General features: G+C 42.5%; 1 pseudogene; it reads right to left on the reverse strand.

Annotated features, from left to right (window-relative positions):
- Positions 1 to 16,511: 16,511 nt before the first annotated feature.
- LOC128051549 (olfactory receptor 1361-like) lies at positions 16,512 to 17,434 on the reverse strand (annotated as a pseudogene).
- Positions 17,435 to 18,750: the final 1,316 nt, after the last annotated feature.

Consider the following 18,750-nt stretch of genomic DNA (forward strand, 5'->3'; position numbering starts at 1 on the left):
GAACCAGCTTTTACTTTTGTTGATTTTTACTATGCTCTCCTTTGTTTCTTTTTCATTTATTTCTGCCCTAATTTTTATGACTTCTTTCCTTGTACTGACCCTTGGGTCTTAATTTCTTCTTTTTCTAGTTGCTTTAGGTGTAGAGTTAGGTTATTTATTTGATTTTCTCATGTTTCTTGAGGTAAGCTTCTATTGCTATGAACCTTCCCCTTAGCACTGATTTTTTTGAATCCCATAGGTTTTGGATTGTCCTTTTTTTCATTTTCATTTGTTTCTATCCATATTTTGAGTTCTTTTTTATTTCTTCTGTGATTTGTTGGTTATTCAGAAGCATGTTGTTTAGCCTCCATATGTTTTAATATTTTTTTCCCTGTACTTGACATCTAATCTTACTGCTTTGTAATCAGAAAAGATGCTTGAAATGATTTCAATTTTTTTTAACTTACTAAGGCTAGATTAATGGCCTAGGATGTGATCTATCCTGGAGAATGTTCTATGTGCACTTGAGAAAAGGTGAAATTTATTATTTTGGGGTGAAATGTCCTATAGATGTCAGTTAGGTCTAACTGGTCCACTGTATCATTTAAAGTTTGTGTTTCCTTGCTAATTTTCTGTTTGCCTGATCTATCCATAGGAGTGAGTATTTTTTTAATTAAACTTTTATTTTGCATTATAGCTGATTATAACTATATAGTTTTAGTTTGCATTATAGTTGATTAACAATATTGTAGCTTCAGGTGGACAGCAAAGGGATTCAGTCGTACATAGACATGTATGCATTCTCCCCCAGACTCTCCTGTCATCCAGGCTTCCACATAACACTGAGCAGAGTTCCCTGAGCTATACAATAGGTCCTTGTTGGTGATCCACTTTAAATATAACAATGTATACCTGTCCGTCCCAAATTCCCTAATGAACCTTCAGGTTGTTTCCATGTTTGCACTCATGTGAGTAGAGCTACTATGAAAATTCATGTAGGAATTTAAAACATATCGGTGGTTACCAGGGGCTGGGGAAGGGAAGAAAGGGGAGTGACTACTAATGGGTATGGCGTTTCCTTTGTGGATGCTGAGAAAGTTCTGGAAATAGATACAGATGGAAGTTCCACATCATGAATATATTTACTGCCACTGAATTAATTGTATATTATAAAATGGAGAAAATAGTAAATTTTGTTTTGTGCATTATACCACAATGCAATGAATGCCTGATCAAATGGACTCATATCTTAGATCAAGTCTCAACAGGTTGAGAACAAAACTTTGGTGACTAAAGGCTGCATTCCCCAAATATCATCAGTTTCCAGAGTTTCTTAGCCTCCCTCCCTTGGAGTCACTTGTTTCTTTTTCTCACTTCTGGGTAAGCATTTGTTTACAGATCCCCAGGATTGTTCCACTCAGTCCTGATACTCTGAGATCCTAGATGGGGTAAGTCAAAGCCAACAACTTGGGAACAAGAGCCTCCGAGAAGAGCCTGAATGGATGAGACCAAGATCCTGTAGGCTGTCCTCTCTCTAGCTCTCCAACATCCGGTGCAAGCTTTCTTAATATTTGGGGCAAGATCATTCTTTGCTCTTGGGGGTGGTGGCCATCCTGTGCACTGTGAGGTGCTTAGCAGCATCCCTTCTCTCCACCACCCAGATGTCAGTAGCCCCTGCTCAGTAGTGACAGCCAAAAATGTCTCCAGACATTGCAAATGTCCCCAAGGTGGGGGGGGGGGGCAAACTCACCCCCAGTTAAGAGCCAATGATATACAGAGAACAGTTGTAATCCCTAAGCTGCTCATTTTCCCCAGATGTTGGTTCCTCTCCTTTTCCAACTGGCAAATACCTATTCATTTATTTTTTGTTAGGGGGGGTGTATTTTTAGGATAAAGGGAAGGGATAGTTAGGGAGTCTGGAATCAGCATGTACACTGCTTTATTTAAAATGAATAACCAACAAGGACCTACTGTATGCACAAGGAACTCTGCTCAATGTTATGTGCCAGGCTGGATGGGAGAGGGATTTGGAGAAGAATGGAGACATATATATGTATGGCTGAGTCCCTTTGCTGTCCACCTGAAACTGTCACAATATTGCTAATCAACTATATCCCAACACAAAATAAAAAGCTTAATTAAATTTTAATTGCTTTACAACAGTTGTGTTAGGCTCTGCTGTACAATAGCATGAATCAGCTATGGAAAGAAAAAGTGAAAGTGTTAGTCGCTCAATCATGTCCAACTCTTTGTGACCCCATGGGCTATAGCCCACCAGGTTCTTCTGTCTATGGAATTCTCCAGGCAAGAATGCTGGAGTGGGTAGCTATTCCCGTCTCCAGGGGACCTTCCTGACCCAAAGATTGAACCTGTGTCTCCCACATTGTGGGCAGATTCTTTATCATCTGAGCCACCAGGAAATCAGCTATATGTATACATATATCCTTTCCATCCTGAACCTCCCTCCAACTCCCCCATCGCACTCCTCTAGGTCATCACAGAGCACCAAGTTGAGCACCCTGTGCTATACAGCAGCTTTCCACTAGCTGTCTCTTTTAAACATGGTGCTGTATACTTGTCAATGCTACTCTACCTGTTCATTTTTAAGACTCCGTTTAAGTGTCATCTTCCCCACACAGCCTTCCTGGACATCAATTCCCAAAACAGATTTTGTCATTCATTCCTGTGTGCTTCTGAAACAACTCCTGCATGGGTCTCAAGTCCTTGCTTCTAACTTTTTTATGACTGTGGTTATAAGGTGTCATCTTGGAGATGTAACTCTCTCTGGCACTGGGTTTGGGGTTCTTGATAAGAATAACTACCATTTATTGGATGTTGGCACCTGTACCCACGTGTTTCTTATGAAATCTTTACCCCAGTATTGTGAGGCACCAGCTATTGATCCCTGTTTTCCGGAAGTGGTGGCTGCATTCCACAGAGGACACATCACTTGTCAAAGGGACCATGGCTCTTGAGCAAGGGAGCCAGGATCTGACCTACATCTGAATGACCCCAAGTCTATCTTCTTCTAATTTCTCTATTACACTCACCACTTATTTCTGGCTGTTAATGAATATCAGAGCCACTTCCAAGACAAGGGAACTGTTAGTTCACCATACCAGACCATCCACACACTACCTCCTTATATTAACTCCGATGACAAGAGTCCACGGCCAGGAATAAATAGATAGGAACTATAAGAAGACAAGAGCTCACTATGTCCTGGGGAGGTGGTCCAGGGTTGCGTATATACAGTTTGGGATGATGGGGATGCAGAACACAGCTGAGATTGGTTTCCGTTCATTCTGGGAAAAGGCAAAACTATGGAGACAGTCAAAAGATTGGTTTTCGGTACTCAGGAGGAGAGAGAGAGATGAATAGGTGGAACTTTTTTTAAGGTGGTGAAACAACTCCGTATCATACTATAGTGGTGAATACATAACATTGTACATTTCTCAAAACTCTTAGGATATACGGCACCAAGAGTGAATCCTAACATAAACTGTGGGCTTTACTTAATAATACTGTGCCAGTATTGGTTCAGCAACTGTAACACATGTACCTTGCTTATGCATGATATTAATAATAGAGTTGAGTTCCTGTGCTACACAGCAAATTCCCACTGGCTATCTGTTTTACATATGGTAATGTATATATTCCCATGGCACTGTCTCTGTCCCATCCTCTTCCTTCCACACTATGTCCACAAAAACCTGTTCTCTCTGTCTGCATCTCTGCTGCTGCCTTGAGAGTGGGATGTGGTGGGAGATGGGAGAAAGGTTCAAGAAGGAGGGGACATATGCGTAGCTGTGGCTGATTCATGTTGATGTATGGCAGAAACTAGCACAATACTGTAAAGCAATTATCTTCCAAAAATTTTTTGTTAATAATAGGGAAAGCTGTGTGCAGGAAGAGAAAGGGTTTGTGGAAATCCTCTACACTATCTGCTCAGTGTTCTGTAAACCTAAAACTGCTCCAAGAAGTAAAGTCTCTTAATTTTTTAAAGTAAAAAGAAGTGTTAGAACCAAGATGGGTGTGAGTTCAGGATGGCAGAGAGGTGGACTGACTTCTTTTGTTATTGATCCAGCAGGAGAACACTTAGGGGCTCCTCTGCAATTAAACTGAACAGCCCCAGAGAAGTAGTGTAACTGGGCTATGTGGCACTTAAGAGAACTCACAGAGGGACAAGTCCCTACCCAGAACTCAGAGGTCAAACCCACCTATGGACAAACCTTGTCCACATGTACCACTGCAGCAGGGTTTTCCAACTTAGCATCAGAAACACTAGGAGGTGATCATTTTCCGTGGTTGGGGGCTGCCCTGGGCATTAGAAGATGTTGAGCAGCATCCCTGTCACTCTCTAGATGCCAGTAGCATCTCCAACTATGACAATCAGAGGCATCCCAGGTATTGCACAGGGTCCCCTGTGGTGGAGAACCGCCGCTGGTGGAGAACCACAGGCTAGGTCTGTGTTGCATCCAACTTGCCTTACCTGTCTGCCCCCATCCTGGCTCTCTCTGCTCACGCAGCTGTTTGTGTTCCCCTCTCTGCATCCCCTCCTTCCCATCTCAGCCACCTGCTGCCTCCCTTTATCCTCCTTATTTTCATCCTTGACTCCTTACCATCACAGCACCTGTCCACCCTGGTGCCTTCCTGATATTAGTGCTTTATACCTTCAGAGGATGACTGCAGCTTCTCAATCCTAAATCTTCGTGTTTCTCTTCCCTGCCTCCTCACAATCTTACCATTGATTTTTGGCTGATTCAGATAGAAGACAGTTGGACAGCTGTTCTGGGTAAGACAGAGAGGTAGCTCTTCTCTTGGCACCTCAGTTTCCTCACTTGTCTGGCAAAGTAACCACCACGTTACTCTGAAGCCAAGAAGTGGAGCCCTGACCTCTACATCCACCCATAGATTCAATCTAGACAAGGAGTTTTATAAATAGTGTGGCTTCTCCAAGCAGCTCCAGGTTCCCCAGTTCTCTCCTGGTCAACTGGAAGGGTTGGAAGATGACTCACCTGGGCTCCAAGCTCTCTATCTGGTTCTGCCTCACTCCAACTGAAGGTCCTGGTTTGGCGTTTCCCTGTAGATGAGGACCTTACAGGTGAGGGCTGCAATGCAAGGAGCCTGCCACCCTGATCATGCCAACCAGGCAGGGGCAGTTTACTGAGCCTCACCTCTATTATTTATGCTGCGTCTGCTCCTGCCTGCCACCATCTCCCTCTGTGATCCCACTGACTCTGCATCTGTCCTCTGTTACAGGGATGCTGGGACCCCTGGGGACTCCAGGAAGCATCGGGCAACCTCAGGGAGACTGTCCCCACTTTTCCTGTCTCCCTGCTGGTCAGGTTGAGTCAATTATCTCAGGGCCTTGAGCAGAGTTTAATGCTCTCAGATTTGGGATTTAGGGCTCTGGCTGCTGACACTGGCAAGAGAGCAGCCCTGCCATTGCTCACTGGGGCTGAGGTAGCTGCTTCATGTGCTTCTCTATTGTTTTTCTTCCCCATTCATATCACTAACCTAATCAAATGTCCTTCAAAATTTTAAAATAAATACAAAACTGATTCTTCTACTAAGTAATGGAGATGCTACAGATAAGGCTAAAAGTCATTCAGTGGCCAGCTGTGTGATCAGGATGATAGATTTGATGGGCATCCTTACAGACCTCTGTGTGCATGGGGCATGTGAACAAACACAAACCCATAAAATAAGAGTAGTATTGTGGGATTTCACTGTGTTGGGGGGAGGGGCTTTGTTTTATTTTTGAGGTGAAATTCATACAACTTTAACCACTTTAAAGTGAATAATTTGGTGACATTTAACATGTTTACAATATTATTCAATCACCAGGTCTATCTAGTTACAGACCATTTTCATCATCCCCCAAAAGGAAAGGAGGATGAAGGGAGAAGAAGGAGAAGAAAAAGAGAAACAAGGAGGGGTGGGATAGGGAGGAGAAGGGGAAAGGGGAGGAAAGAGAGAGTGAGAGAGGAAAAGAGACATGGAAAAGAAGAGAAAGAAGATACGGAAGGGAAGGAGTTGGGAGGGGGGACAGAGAAGAAAGAAAGAGTAAGGATGATACAGGCAACAAGAACATGAAGAATTTGGACACGTTAAGTTCAAGATGCCTCCTAGATAGCCACTTGAAGTTGTTGAGTAGGCAAGCGGATAGGGATAAATGTAAGAAATTGAGCATCATCTGTGTACACAAGGTACATAAAGCTGTGATATCAGAGAGGATCCCCAGGGACAGAGGATGCTAATGAAGTCCAAGGAGTAAATGAACTTAATGGCTGCCTGTGTTCCATGTATGAATGAATCAAGATTTGTTTAGCAGTTCTTTGTTAATGGATATACCTAATGTGACATATACATGTCATGGCTCTGAACATCCTATTATGTACACATATGTGGAATATGTCTATAAAATGTCCATTAATTAGGTGGGAAAATGAGAGGCAGGATTTAAGCCAGGTCATCCAGATCTCAAACACAGCTTCCCACACACTATTTCCCACTGCTTTGGATGGCAATGAGGTTTCACATGGTAAAAATTGAAAGCCAACATTCTGCTTTATTTAGTGTTCTGGGGATTGCACTGGTCCAACCAAGAAATATATGTTAATTAACTGTATCTTCCGAGTGCCATGTTGATGCTGGGTATGATGGTGAGCAAAATGCACAAACTTCCTGACCTCAAGAAGCTGATAGCCTAAAGGATTGTAAAAAGTTGCATCAGACATTGGGTGCCTGACTCAGTGTCGGTACCCAATCACATTCCAGCATTTCTTTCCATTTGGATGTTAGTATTAATAAGATTAGAGGTCAAGTTGGCCTTTAATGAAGAAAATGAAAGAGCCTAGCTTGTATTCTCGGAGAAGGCAATGGCAACCCAATCCAGTGCTCTTGCCTGGAAAATCCCATGGGCGGAGGAGCCTGGTAGGCTGCAGTCCATGGGGTCACTGAGGGTCAGACACGACTGAGTGAAATCACTTTCACTTTTCACTTTCATACATTGGAGAAGGAAATGGCAACCCACTTCAGTGTTCTTGCCTGGAGAATCCCAGGGATGGGGGAGCCTGGTGGGCTGCCGCGTATGGGATTGCACAGAGTTGGGCACGACTGAAGCGACTTAGCAGCAGCAGCGGCTTGTATTCTTGTCCAGGTGCCAGGGGAGGGGAGCATATCAGCATCACTGTGAAAAGAGTTACTCAGGAATTTCTACAAGACCAGACCTTTAAACTGCTGAATCTATAGAAATATTCCCTCAGTGTCCCAATGCACACTCCAATGTATAAAAGTGAAAGTGAAAGTGTCAGTCAGTCAGTCGTGTCCGACTCTTTGTGACCCCATAGACTATAGCCTGCCAGGCTCCTCTGTCCATGGAATTTTCCAGGCAAGAATACTGGAGTGGGTTGCCATGCCCTTCTCCAGCAAATCATCCCAACCGAGGGAGGGAACCCAGGCCTCCTGCATTGCAGGCAGATTCTTTCCCGTCTGAGCCACCAGGGTGCCCCCTCCAGGGTATGGTTGGCTTCAATTACCCACCTGTGGTTTAAAAGGCTCTTAAGATGCTGGTACATTTGATCTGAAAATGGCCTGGTTCTCTCCTTGGATGGAGAAACAAAAAACCCATTGGAGGAAGTTGGTGTGTGAAGCATTGGGTGGAGAGACGTGGGGATAGAAAAGTCCTCCATTGGAAGTCTGACTCTACTGATGTGTGTGATCTTGGTGAGTCATGCAATAGTTTTGAGGCTCAGTTTTCCCCTCTGTCAAGTAGCTGGGAATTTATCTCCCCTGATGCCTCATTGCAAGGTGGTAATGAGATAATGTATTTGAGGTGTAACATGAAGCATGCCGTATATCATACAAAAGAGGACATTCGGAGATCCTCAGTTACACTGAAATTTTCTCCACATCTTCCCACTGCATGGTAACACAGGATGTTCTTACTGCTCAAGTTATAGAGAAAGATTGAATTCAACTTTAGGAAAATGAGGTATAGTGTAGTATTCAATTTATACATGAACATAGTGATTTACATTTTCACTTTCATGTGCATTTACTTTCTTAAAACATTGGCTAATTTGACCATTACTTACATATTTTCATTGCATTTATTGTTGTACAAAACGGTATCATCATAAATGAGTGTCTGTTAAAATACTATAAATTGCCATTTTTAATGTATCAATTCACACTCTGAAATGCTATAAATTTGTTAAGGGACATTTTTTAAATTGAGATAAAGTTGATACATAATAATGTGTAAATTTAGAGTGTACATTGGGCATACATTTGTATACTTCAATGATTACCACTGCAGTGTTAGCTAAAAGCTCTGTCATGTCACATAATTATCACATTGTTTTTGGGGTGTGGGAACAATTAAGATCTAGTCTCTTAGCAACTTTGAAGTTGATAATACATGACTATTGTCTCTACTCACAATGCTGTATTTTGCCCCCCAGATCTTGTTGATCTTCTGGTTGATTGACTGGTTTCAAATTTGGGCCCCTAAACAACATTGTCCAAATTCTTTCCCTCCTTAGCCCCTGAAAACCACCATTCAACTCTCTATTTTTGTGAATACCTTTTTACAATCCCTCTTGTAAGGGATGTCACACAGTATGATATGTCATTCTCTTAAATGCACATATTTTCAGCAAATTATACGTACTGTGAAGTATTACTGTTGTTGTTCAGTCACTAAGTTGTGTCCAACTCTTTGCAACCCCATGGACTGTAGCCTCCTCTGTCCTCCACTGTCTCCTAAGGCAACAGTCCTTCCAATGAGTATTCAGGTTTGATTTCCTTTAGGATTGACTGGTTTGATCTCCTTGCTATTCAAGGGACTCTCAAGAGTCTTCTCCAGCACCACAGTTCGAAAGCATCAGTTCTTCAGCTCTCAGCCTTCTTTACAGCCCAACTCTCACATCCATACATGACTACTGGAAAAACCAAAAGGTTGACTATACAGACATTTGTTGACAAAGTGATGTCTTTGCTTTTTAATATGCTGTCTAGGTTTGTCATAGCTTTTATTCCAAGAAGCAAGCATCTTTTAATTTCATGGCTGTAGACACTGTCCTCAGTGATGTGGAGCCCAAGAAAATAAAATATGTCACTGTTTCCACTTTTTCCTCTCCTGTTTGCTAGAAACTGTGAAGTATGATCAACCTTAAATCCTCCCTCATGTTCATGGGGGATCATTAAACCAGCATGGCCTTGGGATACATTTTCAGCCTGGGCTCTACACTCATTACTGTGCTCCTCCAAAGAGTTGCTCTCTGGCCCATGTGCCATGCCACCGTCTAACACAACAGGTGATCTGTCCTGGTGGGATTTCTTTCTTTGCATTAGCTACAGAGACTTCCCAGTCTCTCTGCACTTGCTCAAGGTTCACACTTGAAATATAGAGATTTCCTTGACTTTTTTCTGAGTCTGCTTATTTCAATATGCACAAAGCTGAAATTTAGGGCTCTTTGATCTGGCTTAGTCTTCTGTAGCCTCACAAAAGTTGGGTTGTAAATACCTGTTGCTGCCCAAAGCAGCAAAGCAAATCAAAACTACAATAAGGTACCACCTTACACTGCTCAGACTGGCCCTGATTAAAAAGTCGACAAATAATAACTACTGGAGAGGGAATGGAAAAAAGGGAACCCTCCTACATTGCTGGTTGGAATGTAAGCTGGTACAGCCACTATGGAGGACAGTATGGAGGTTCCTCAAAAAACTGGAGTTGCCATATGACCCAGTATAAAGAGCTCATAATTCAATGACAAAAAGCTAATAATCTAATTCACAAATGGGTAATAACTTCAAAGTGAATTGAAGAAGTGAAGTCGCTCAGTCGTGTCTGACTCTTTGCGACCCCATGGACTGTGGCCTATCAGGCTCCTCCATCCGTGGGATTTTCCAGGCAAGAGTGCTGGAGTGGATTGCCATTTCCTTCTCCCAGTTCATAGGCTATCTTTTTGTTTTATTAATGGTTTCTTTGCAGTACAAAAGCTTATAAGTTTGATTGGGTCTCATTTGTTTACTTTTGCTTTTATTTCTATTGTCTTGGGAGACTGAATGGTACAAATAATGTCACAGAATGTTTTGTCCACGGAATTTTATGGTGTCATGTCTTACATTTTGAGTGTATTTTTATATGAGGGTGTGTCCTTAACTTCATTGATTTACATGTGGATGTCAGCTTTCCCAACGCTGAAGAGACTGTCTTTTCTCCATTACATGTTCTTGCCTCCTTTGCTGAAGATTGACTATAGGTATGTGGATTTTATTTCTGAGCTGTCTGTTCTGTTCCATTGACCCATATATCTGTTTTGTTCTGGTACCATGCTGTTTTGATTACTGTAGCTTTGTAGCTGGAGAAGGCAATGACACCCCACTCCAGTACTCTTGCCTGGAAAATCTCATGGACAGAGGAGCCTGGTGGGCTGCCATCTAAGGGGTCGCACAGAGTTGGACATGACTGAAGCGACTTAGCAGCAACAGCAGCAGCCCAAAGGAGGGTGGAGGCTTCAACTTTTCCATTTCTTTTTACCATATGTGTTTATGTTGATGGGAGTAATTAGACCACCCTGGTTTCTGGTAGGTGAACAGATTCCAAATGTTTAATATTTATTTATTTAACTGAATTGGGGTTTAGTTGTGACATAAGTGATCTTTGCTGCATCCTGCAGGATCTTCTGTTGCAGTGCACAGACTCTGTAGCGTGGCACACGGTCTCCAGAGCACACAAGCTCAGCAGGTGTGGGGTGCAGGTTTAGTTGCTCCAAAGCATGTGGAATCTTTGTTCCCTGACCAGGGATTGAACTCATGTCCCTGCATTGCAAGGTGGATTCTTAACCTCTGGACCACCAGGGAAATCCCTCAGATTCCAGGCTTAATGCTCCCTGACAAAGGGTCTTGCAACAGATAGGACTCAGTGAAGCCAACTATCTCTGTGCTATCATCTCATCCATCTTCCCACCCTAATTCTGTTTAACCATTGTGGATACATTTGCATGTTGCCTACAAGGGTTCTCAAAAGTCTTAAAGCATTAGACAAACATGTACTATTACATGTTTGCAGGGTGCCATTTCTACTGTTAGCATCTGATAAGCCAGTTTAGCTATTTCCAAGGGATTCCTCCCACATAATCACTTTTTTTTTTTCTGGGTAGAGTTTGTCAAGGAAGGTCTTCTTCATGGCTTCGTTCAGCTCCTTGTTCCTGAGACTGAAGATGATGGGGTTGAGGAAAAGTAAAGACCACGTAGGTGATGCCCATCAGCGTGTCCCCTTCCAGAGATGGGGACCCTTGTGCTTGAGGTAGATGACAGAGGCAAAGCCGTAGTGCACGCACGACCACCAGGGTGAGGTGGAGAGCAGGTCGGCCAACATGCATGGGATGGTGGCAAAGATGTAGAGGACCTCTGAAACGGAGAGGGCACACAGAAAGAGGTACATGAGGGTGTGGAGGCTGGGGTCCCTCCAGATGGTGGCCATGATCAGCAGGTTCCCCAGCAGTGTGAACAGGTACATCAGCAGGTACAGGAGGAAGGAGGTGGGCAGGAGATGCTGAAGGAAATTTGAGAAGCCAGTGAGGATGAATTCAGTCACTGATGAGAAACTGGCTCCCTGCATGGAAGCTGTGCCTGAAGTGAGGTGAGACATAGAGAGGTCAGCTACTGGATGGAAGAAGGTCATCAGTTTTCATCATTCCTAGCCCTGCCCAAGCAGTGCTCCTGATAAATGACATATAGATTTGGTTGTCTTCCTACTCTGTGCCTCCTATGATTTAATCCCCTCACCAGTATAATGAGAGATGTCCTGCTTTTATCAACTCATTTTGTGTAACTTGAGAATGCTCATTGATAACATTGTGGTGCAGAGAAGCCAAGCATCTTGTTCAAGGTGAAGCTGTCAAAATGGCAACAGAGTTAAGACTTGAACCATTGCTGACTCTCCCCAAAGACAATACACTTTCATCCCAAGTTGCCTTCAAAAAAGTGTTTCTTCACTGGAGCTTCCAGGCATTGGTGCTCTGACCTCCTGCTCCCTCTGATAAATTCTGTCCTTCCCTGGCAACAACTGATCTTTTCACTCTTTCCATAGTTTTGCCTTTTCCAAAATCCAATGTGGGTTTTCTTATTATTTATTTTTATATTTTTTGCTGAGCTGGATCTTTGTTGCTGTACATGAGCTTTCTCTAGTTGCAGCGAGTGGGGACAATTCTCTAGTTGAGGTGCACATGGCTTCGCATTGCGATGGCTTCTCATGTCATGGAGCACAGGCGCTGGGGCTTCAGTAGTTGTGGCTCACGGGCCCTGGAGCATGGGCTCAGTAGTTGCAGCACACAGGCTTAGTTGTCCCATGGCATGTGCAGTCAGCCAGGACTAGGGATTGAACCGGTGTCCCCTACACTGCAAGGCAGATTCTTAACCACTGGGCCACCAGAGAAGCCCTGTCATGTGGTTTGAATTATACATTGTGTGGCCTCTTTAGATGTTCTTCTTTCACTTAATAACATGCATGTAAGTTTCCTCAGTGCCTTTTCATGGCTTGATAACTCAATTTTTTTGGCACTGAATAATATACTGTTGTCTGGATGTATCCCATTTTATTTATTCACATATCTATTCAAGGACATCTTGGTTCTTTCAGGTCTTGGCAATTGTGGATAAAGCTACTATTAATATCTGCAGGTTTTTGTGTGAACCTGTTTTCAACTCTCTTGGGTATAATGCCAAGGAGTGTGATTGTTGTTCTTGTTGTTCAGTTGCTAAGTCATGTCCGAATCTTTATGACCCTATGGACTATAGCATGCTAGGCTCCTCTGTCCTCCACTATCTCCCGGAGTTTGCTCAAACTCATGTCCATTGAGTCAGTAATGCTAACCATCTCATCCTCTGCTGCCCTCTTTGCCTTTTGCTTTCAATCTTTCCCAGCATCAGGGTCTTTTCCCATGAGTTGGCTCTTCACTGACTGTGATTACTAGATTATATAGTAACAGTATGTTTAGTTTTGTAATACACTGCCAAACTGTCCTCTAAAGTGGCCATACCATTTTGCACTATCAGAAGTGAATGAGAGTTCCTGTGATTCCACATCCTTGCCAGCATTTGGTTTGTCAATATTCTGTATTTGGTTGTTCAGTCACTCAATTGTATTTGACTCTTTGTGACCACATGGACTACAGCACACCAAGATTCCCTGTCCGTCATTATCTCCTGAAGCTTGCTCAAACTCATGTCCATTGAGTCAGTGATGCCATCCAACCATCTTGTCTTCTGTCGTCCCCTTCTTCTCCTGCCTTCAATCTTTCCCAGCATCAGGGTCCTTTCCAATGAGTCAGCTCTTTGATTCAGGTAGCCAAATTATTGGACCTTCAGCTTCAGCATCAGTCCTTCCAGTGAATATTCAGGGTTGATTTCCTTTAGGACTGACTGGTTTGATCTCCTTACAGTTCAAGAGACTCTCAAGAGTCTTGTCCAACATCACAATTCTGGATTTTAGTCATTGTAATAGACACATTGTGATAAAATTTATTTTTAAGGGCTAACTAGTTCTACCAATACAATTTAATGAATAGCCTGCTGATTTGCATATAATAAGTTTATGTATACATGGGTCTGTTCCATGACTGTTACTCTGTTCCACTGTTTTATATTTCTATTCCTGTACAATATAATGTTGTTTTTTAAAAAATTATTTTAGAAAAATATTCTGCTGAAAGCCTGTTGACCTAATATAGTTGACTAAGAGTTCCAGACTCTTAGTGGTCCTCATGGCTATTGAGTTGGGCATATTGCTGACAATTTAAGTGACATGCATCCTAAAGAACCAATATGTTTTTCTTTCTCCATCAGATTTTATTTAGGACCCTCAGAGATAAAATTTTCTTAAAAGGGATACATTAGAAGTATTTGAATCATGGCTTTTTCCCCCTACTTGCAATATTTTTAATATTATACATTTCACAAGATTATGAGAAATTTTGCAGATGGGACTTGGAGATCCTGGTTAGTAAAGTGCCTGTTACAAATCATGGAACAGTTAATGGTGCTCATTATTTTTAACCAAGCAGTGGGCACCACAGGAAATGACAGGGACAGAGAAATCAGTAAAACATGGCCCTAGATTTGGAAAGTTCAAAGTCTGATGGAGAAGACAGACATGTATGCAAAGAGCTGTCGCCACGTGCAGTGGTGTTACGGGAGCCTTAGACTCAGCTTGGGTGAGTTAGAAGAGCCCTGACAGAGGTGCCAGAATCTGATTTGAGTTCTGAAGAAAGAGGGAACGTGCAACCATCCTTAATGCTCTCCCAGGCTACTGCAGCTGTTTCCTGAATGGCAACCCTGCTTTTACCACTGCCTCCTTACAGCCCATGCTTCACACAGCAGCCAAAGTGAGTCCCTAAAAACATGTGAATAAAATACATGACTAATGAGAACCTGCTGTATAGCACAAAGAACTCCACTCAATGTTCTGTGGTGACCTAAATCGGAAGGAAATTCCAAAAAGGAGTGGGTATAGGTATGCACATAGGTGATTCACCTTGCTGTACAGCAAAAACTACCACAATATTGTAAAGCAACTATGCTCCAATAAAAATAAAAATTATTTTAGTTTTCTAAATTAGTGTTAGTGGTAGTAAAATATTTAGAGCATGTTATTTATGTTACATTATAATAATAGTAGTTACATTAGAAGTAGTTTATAATGACTAAAAGGTCAGTTTTGGAAATGACTGGAAAAGGTCAATTTTCATTCCAATCCCAAAGTGAGGCAATGCCAAAAAATTGTTCAAACTACCACACAATTCCACTCATTTCACATGCTGGCAAGGCAATTCTCAAAATTCTTCAAGCTAGGCTTCAACAGTAGGTGACCTGAGGAATTCCAGATGTTCAGGCTGGATTTTAAAAAGGCAGAGGAACCAGAGATGAAATTGCCAACATCTGCTGGATCATCAAAAAAGCAAGAGAATTTCAGAAAAACATCTACTTCTGCTTCATTGACTATGCCAAAGCCTTTGACTGTGTGGACCACAACAAACTGGAAAATTCTTAAAGAGATGGGAATACCAGACCACCTTATCTGCCTCCTGAGAAATCTGCATGCAGGTCAAGAAGCAACAGTTAGAACCAGACATGGAAAAACGGACTGGTTCCTAATTACGAAAGGAGTATGTCAAGGCTGTATATTGTCACCCTGCTTATTTAATTTATATATAGAGTACATCATGCTAAATGCCAGGCTGGATGATCATAAGCTGGAATCAAGATTGCTGGGAGAAACATCAGTAACTTCAGATATGCAGATGACACCACCTTTATGGCAGAAAGCAAAGGGAAACTAAAGAGCCTCTTGATGAAAGAGGAAAGTGAAAAAGCTGGCTTAACACTCAACATTCAAAAAACTAAGATCATGGCATCTGGTCCCATCACTTCATGGCAAATAGATGGGGAAACAATGGAAACTTAATTTTCTTGGGCTCCAAAATCACTGCAGATGGTGACTGCAGCCAGCTATGAAATTAAAAGATTCTTGCTTCTTGGAAGAAAAGCTATGACCAACTTAGGTAACATATTAAAAAGCAGAGATTACATTGCCAGCAAAGGTTCATATAGTCAAAGCTATGGTTTTTCCAGTAGTCATGTGTGAATGTGAGAGTTGGACGGTAAGGAAGGCTGAGTGCTGAAGAATTGATGCTTTTGAACTGTGGTGTTGGAGAATTCTCTTGAGAGTCCCTTGGACTGCAAGGAGATCAAACCAGTCAATCCTAAAGGAAATCAATCATTCATATTCATTGGAAGGAACGATGCTGAAACTGAAGCTCCAGTACTTTGGCCACCTGATATGAAGAGTCGTCTCATTAGAAAAGACCCTGATGCTGGGAAAGATTGAGGGCAGGAAGTGAAGGGGACAACAGATGACAAGATGTTTGGATGGCATCACCAACTCAATGGACATGAGTTTGAGCAAGCTCCAGGAGATAGTGAAGGACAGGGAAGCCTGGTGTGCTGCAGTCCATGTGGTCGCAAAGAGTTGGACACGACCAAGTGACTAAACAACAACAAATAATGATTAAGACTTAGTCAGTACTTACACTTCCCCTGGTAGTCTTCTAAGAGTATAGAAACAAGAATATGTGTGAGTCGTTAATTTTCACAATACCTGTATGAGCTAGGTACTTTCTACATCCCTATTTCACAAATTTAAGAAACAGAGACAAGACAAGTTTAAATAATTTGACCAAGGGAATCAGGCAAGGAGTGGATTTTTTCTGTTTTTAAAATAATGTTTATGTCTCCTTTCTTTTTTTAATTTATGTTTATTGAGATAACCTGGGTTTATAGCATTGTATAAGTTTCATGGTGTGCAACATTATATTTCTGCTTCTGTGTAAAAAATAAAGTACTTAAATGAAAAATAAAACTTTTTCTTCTACCTTAAAAAAAATAGAAAACCACCCTGAGTTCTAACACTGGGAGACATTAGTTTTTTTTTCAAAACTAGTTGAGTCTAAAAAGCATCCTCATAGAGGCTTAGCAAAGGGGTTCCCAATGAAAAGTTTCCTGAGGGCCCCCTTCAGATTTCAGTTCCTCAGGCCATAGATGAAGGGGTTCAGCATGGGGGTGACCATGGTGTACATCACTGTGGCTGCCATGTCCCTCTGGGTGGTGTGTGTGAATGCAGGGTTGAAGTAGGCCCCAATGATAGTCCCATAGAAGAGACAGACAACACAAAGGTGGAGAACACTTTCCACTCACCCCGGACTGAGGGCACCTCCCACACAGCCACAGTAATAGATGTGTAAGAGGCCATGATGCACACAAAAGGGATGAGAACCACTGGGCCCCCAAGGACCAGCACCAGCATCTCATTGACTTGGATGTCAGAGCAGGAGAGCTTGATCAAGGCATTGAGGTCACAGAAGAAGTGTGGGATCCTATTGGTGCAAAAGGACAAGTGGGACATCAGGAGAGTGTGGACCATGGAGATGAGGTTGGCTGAGATCCAGGGTATCACCACCAGCAAAGTACACCGAAGGACACTCATGATTGTCATGTAGTGCAGTGGGCGGCAGATGGCCAGGTAGCAGTCGTAAGCCATGGCTGAGAGAAGCATGCTGTCAGCTGCCCCAAAGGCAATGAAGAAATACATCTGGGCCAGGCAAGCTGAGAAGGAGATGGTGGTGAGCCCACACAGATGGTTCTCCAGCATCTTGGGGATGGTGGTGGAGGTAAAGCAGATGTCAACAAGAGACAAGTTGCTGAGGAAGAAATACATGGGGCTGTGGAGGTGAGGGTCCAAGATGATGGCCAGGATGGTGAGAAGATTCCCCAGGCACCCACTCAAATACAGAATGAAGGACAGGCTGAAGAGCACCTGCCTCTGCAGGGGCTGCTGGGAGAGGCCGAGGAGGATGAATTCAGAGACTTGGGTCTGATTGTCCATGCCCAGGCAGTTCTAAAGCCAGAAACAGGGCGTCAACAGTAGGTGGGCTCCTGGAGTGAAAACGGATGACCTCATTGCTTTTTCACACTCATCTTTCAAGATGCTTCTCGCTTAACCTCTCTGAGCCTCTGTTTCCTCACCTGTTACATGGAATTGATAATTCTGACCTCTTAGGATCACTATAAGGATTAAATGATAAGAATATATATTAGGAGTTTAAATCCATACACAACATGTAAACTATTTTATTAGTGGGAACTCACAGTGATGCTTTCAAAACAGTGATGTGTTAATTAGCTTGAATGTCACTATTATTCCATAGTGTATACATACATTAAAATATCAAGCTGTATACCTTAATTAAACACATTTTTTATCTGCCAGTTATTCCTCAATAAGGATAGACAAATAAGAAATAAAAGCAAAATAAATAGTCTAAACATTTCAAGGATTTGACTTTATAAATAAAAATAAGTAATAAAAAGTGATCCAGGATCAACTCTGAAACCAGACAGACTGGGTTTAAAGCTCAGTTCTACCATTTACTAGCTGTGTGATATTAGGCAAGCTACTTAACTCCTCTGTGCCTTAGTTTTCTCATATGTAAAATGAGGATAATAATAGTACCTGCTCCATAGAATTGTTGTGAAAATGTGATTAGTTAGCATGTAAAATGCTGAACCTTATGTATTTTTCTGAGAGTTAACATCTTTCAGTGGTTGAGAGCAAGGACCCTTTGGAAGGGTAGAAATTGCTCTCAGCTAAAGATTACTGATTTAGGTTAGACACACCTGAAGTATCTCCTCTCTAAAGCACCTGCACAAATAGACTAACCTTGAGCAAAAGAGTTAACATTTATTCCAGGCACTCCACTTTGGAACTAGCTGCTTATCACATGTGTTGTCTTAGTCACTAAGTCATCTCCAACTCTTTACGATCCCATGGACTGTAACCCACCTGTCTCCTCTGTCCAAAGAATTCTCCAGGCAAGAATACTGGAGTGGGTTGCCATTTCCTTCTCCGGGGAATCTTCCCAATTCAGGGATCAGCCTGTGTCTCCTGCTTTGCAGGCAGATTCTCTACTGTCTAAGCCATCAGGGAAGCCCATCATTCTATTTAATCCTCAACAACATCATAAGCAGGCAGCTGAGGCTCCAAACCTAACTTCTGCCTCACAATAACACTATCCACCCATGGGGCTGTGATGACAAGCACCCTAAATCCTTGTGGATGAAACTGATCGGAATCCTCCCAGCCTCTGAGGGGAAGTTTCAAATGGGGAGTCCTTCCCTGAAACCAGCCATGCTGCAGCTTGT

The sequence above is a fragment of the Budorcas taxicolor genome, chromosome 7, assembly GCF_023091745.1.
Source record: "Budorcas taxicolor isolate Tak-1 chromosome 7, Takin1.1, whole genome shotgun sequence".
Classification (NCBI taxonomy): Eukaryota; Metazoa; Chordata; class Mammalia; order Artiodactyla; family Bovidae; genus Budorcas; species Budorcas taxicolor.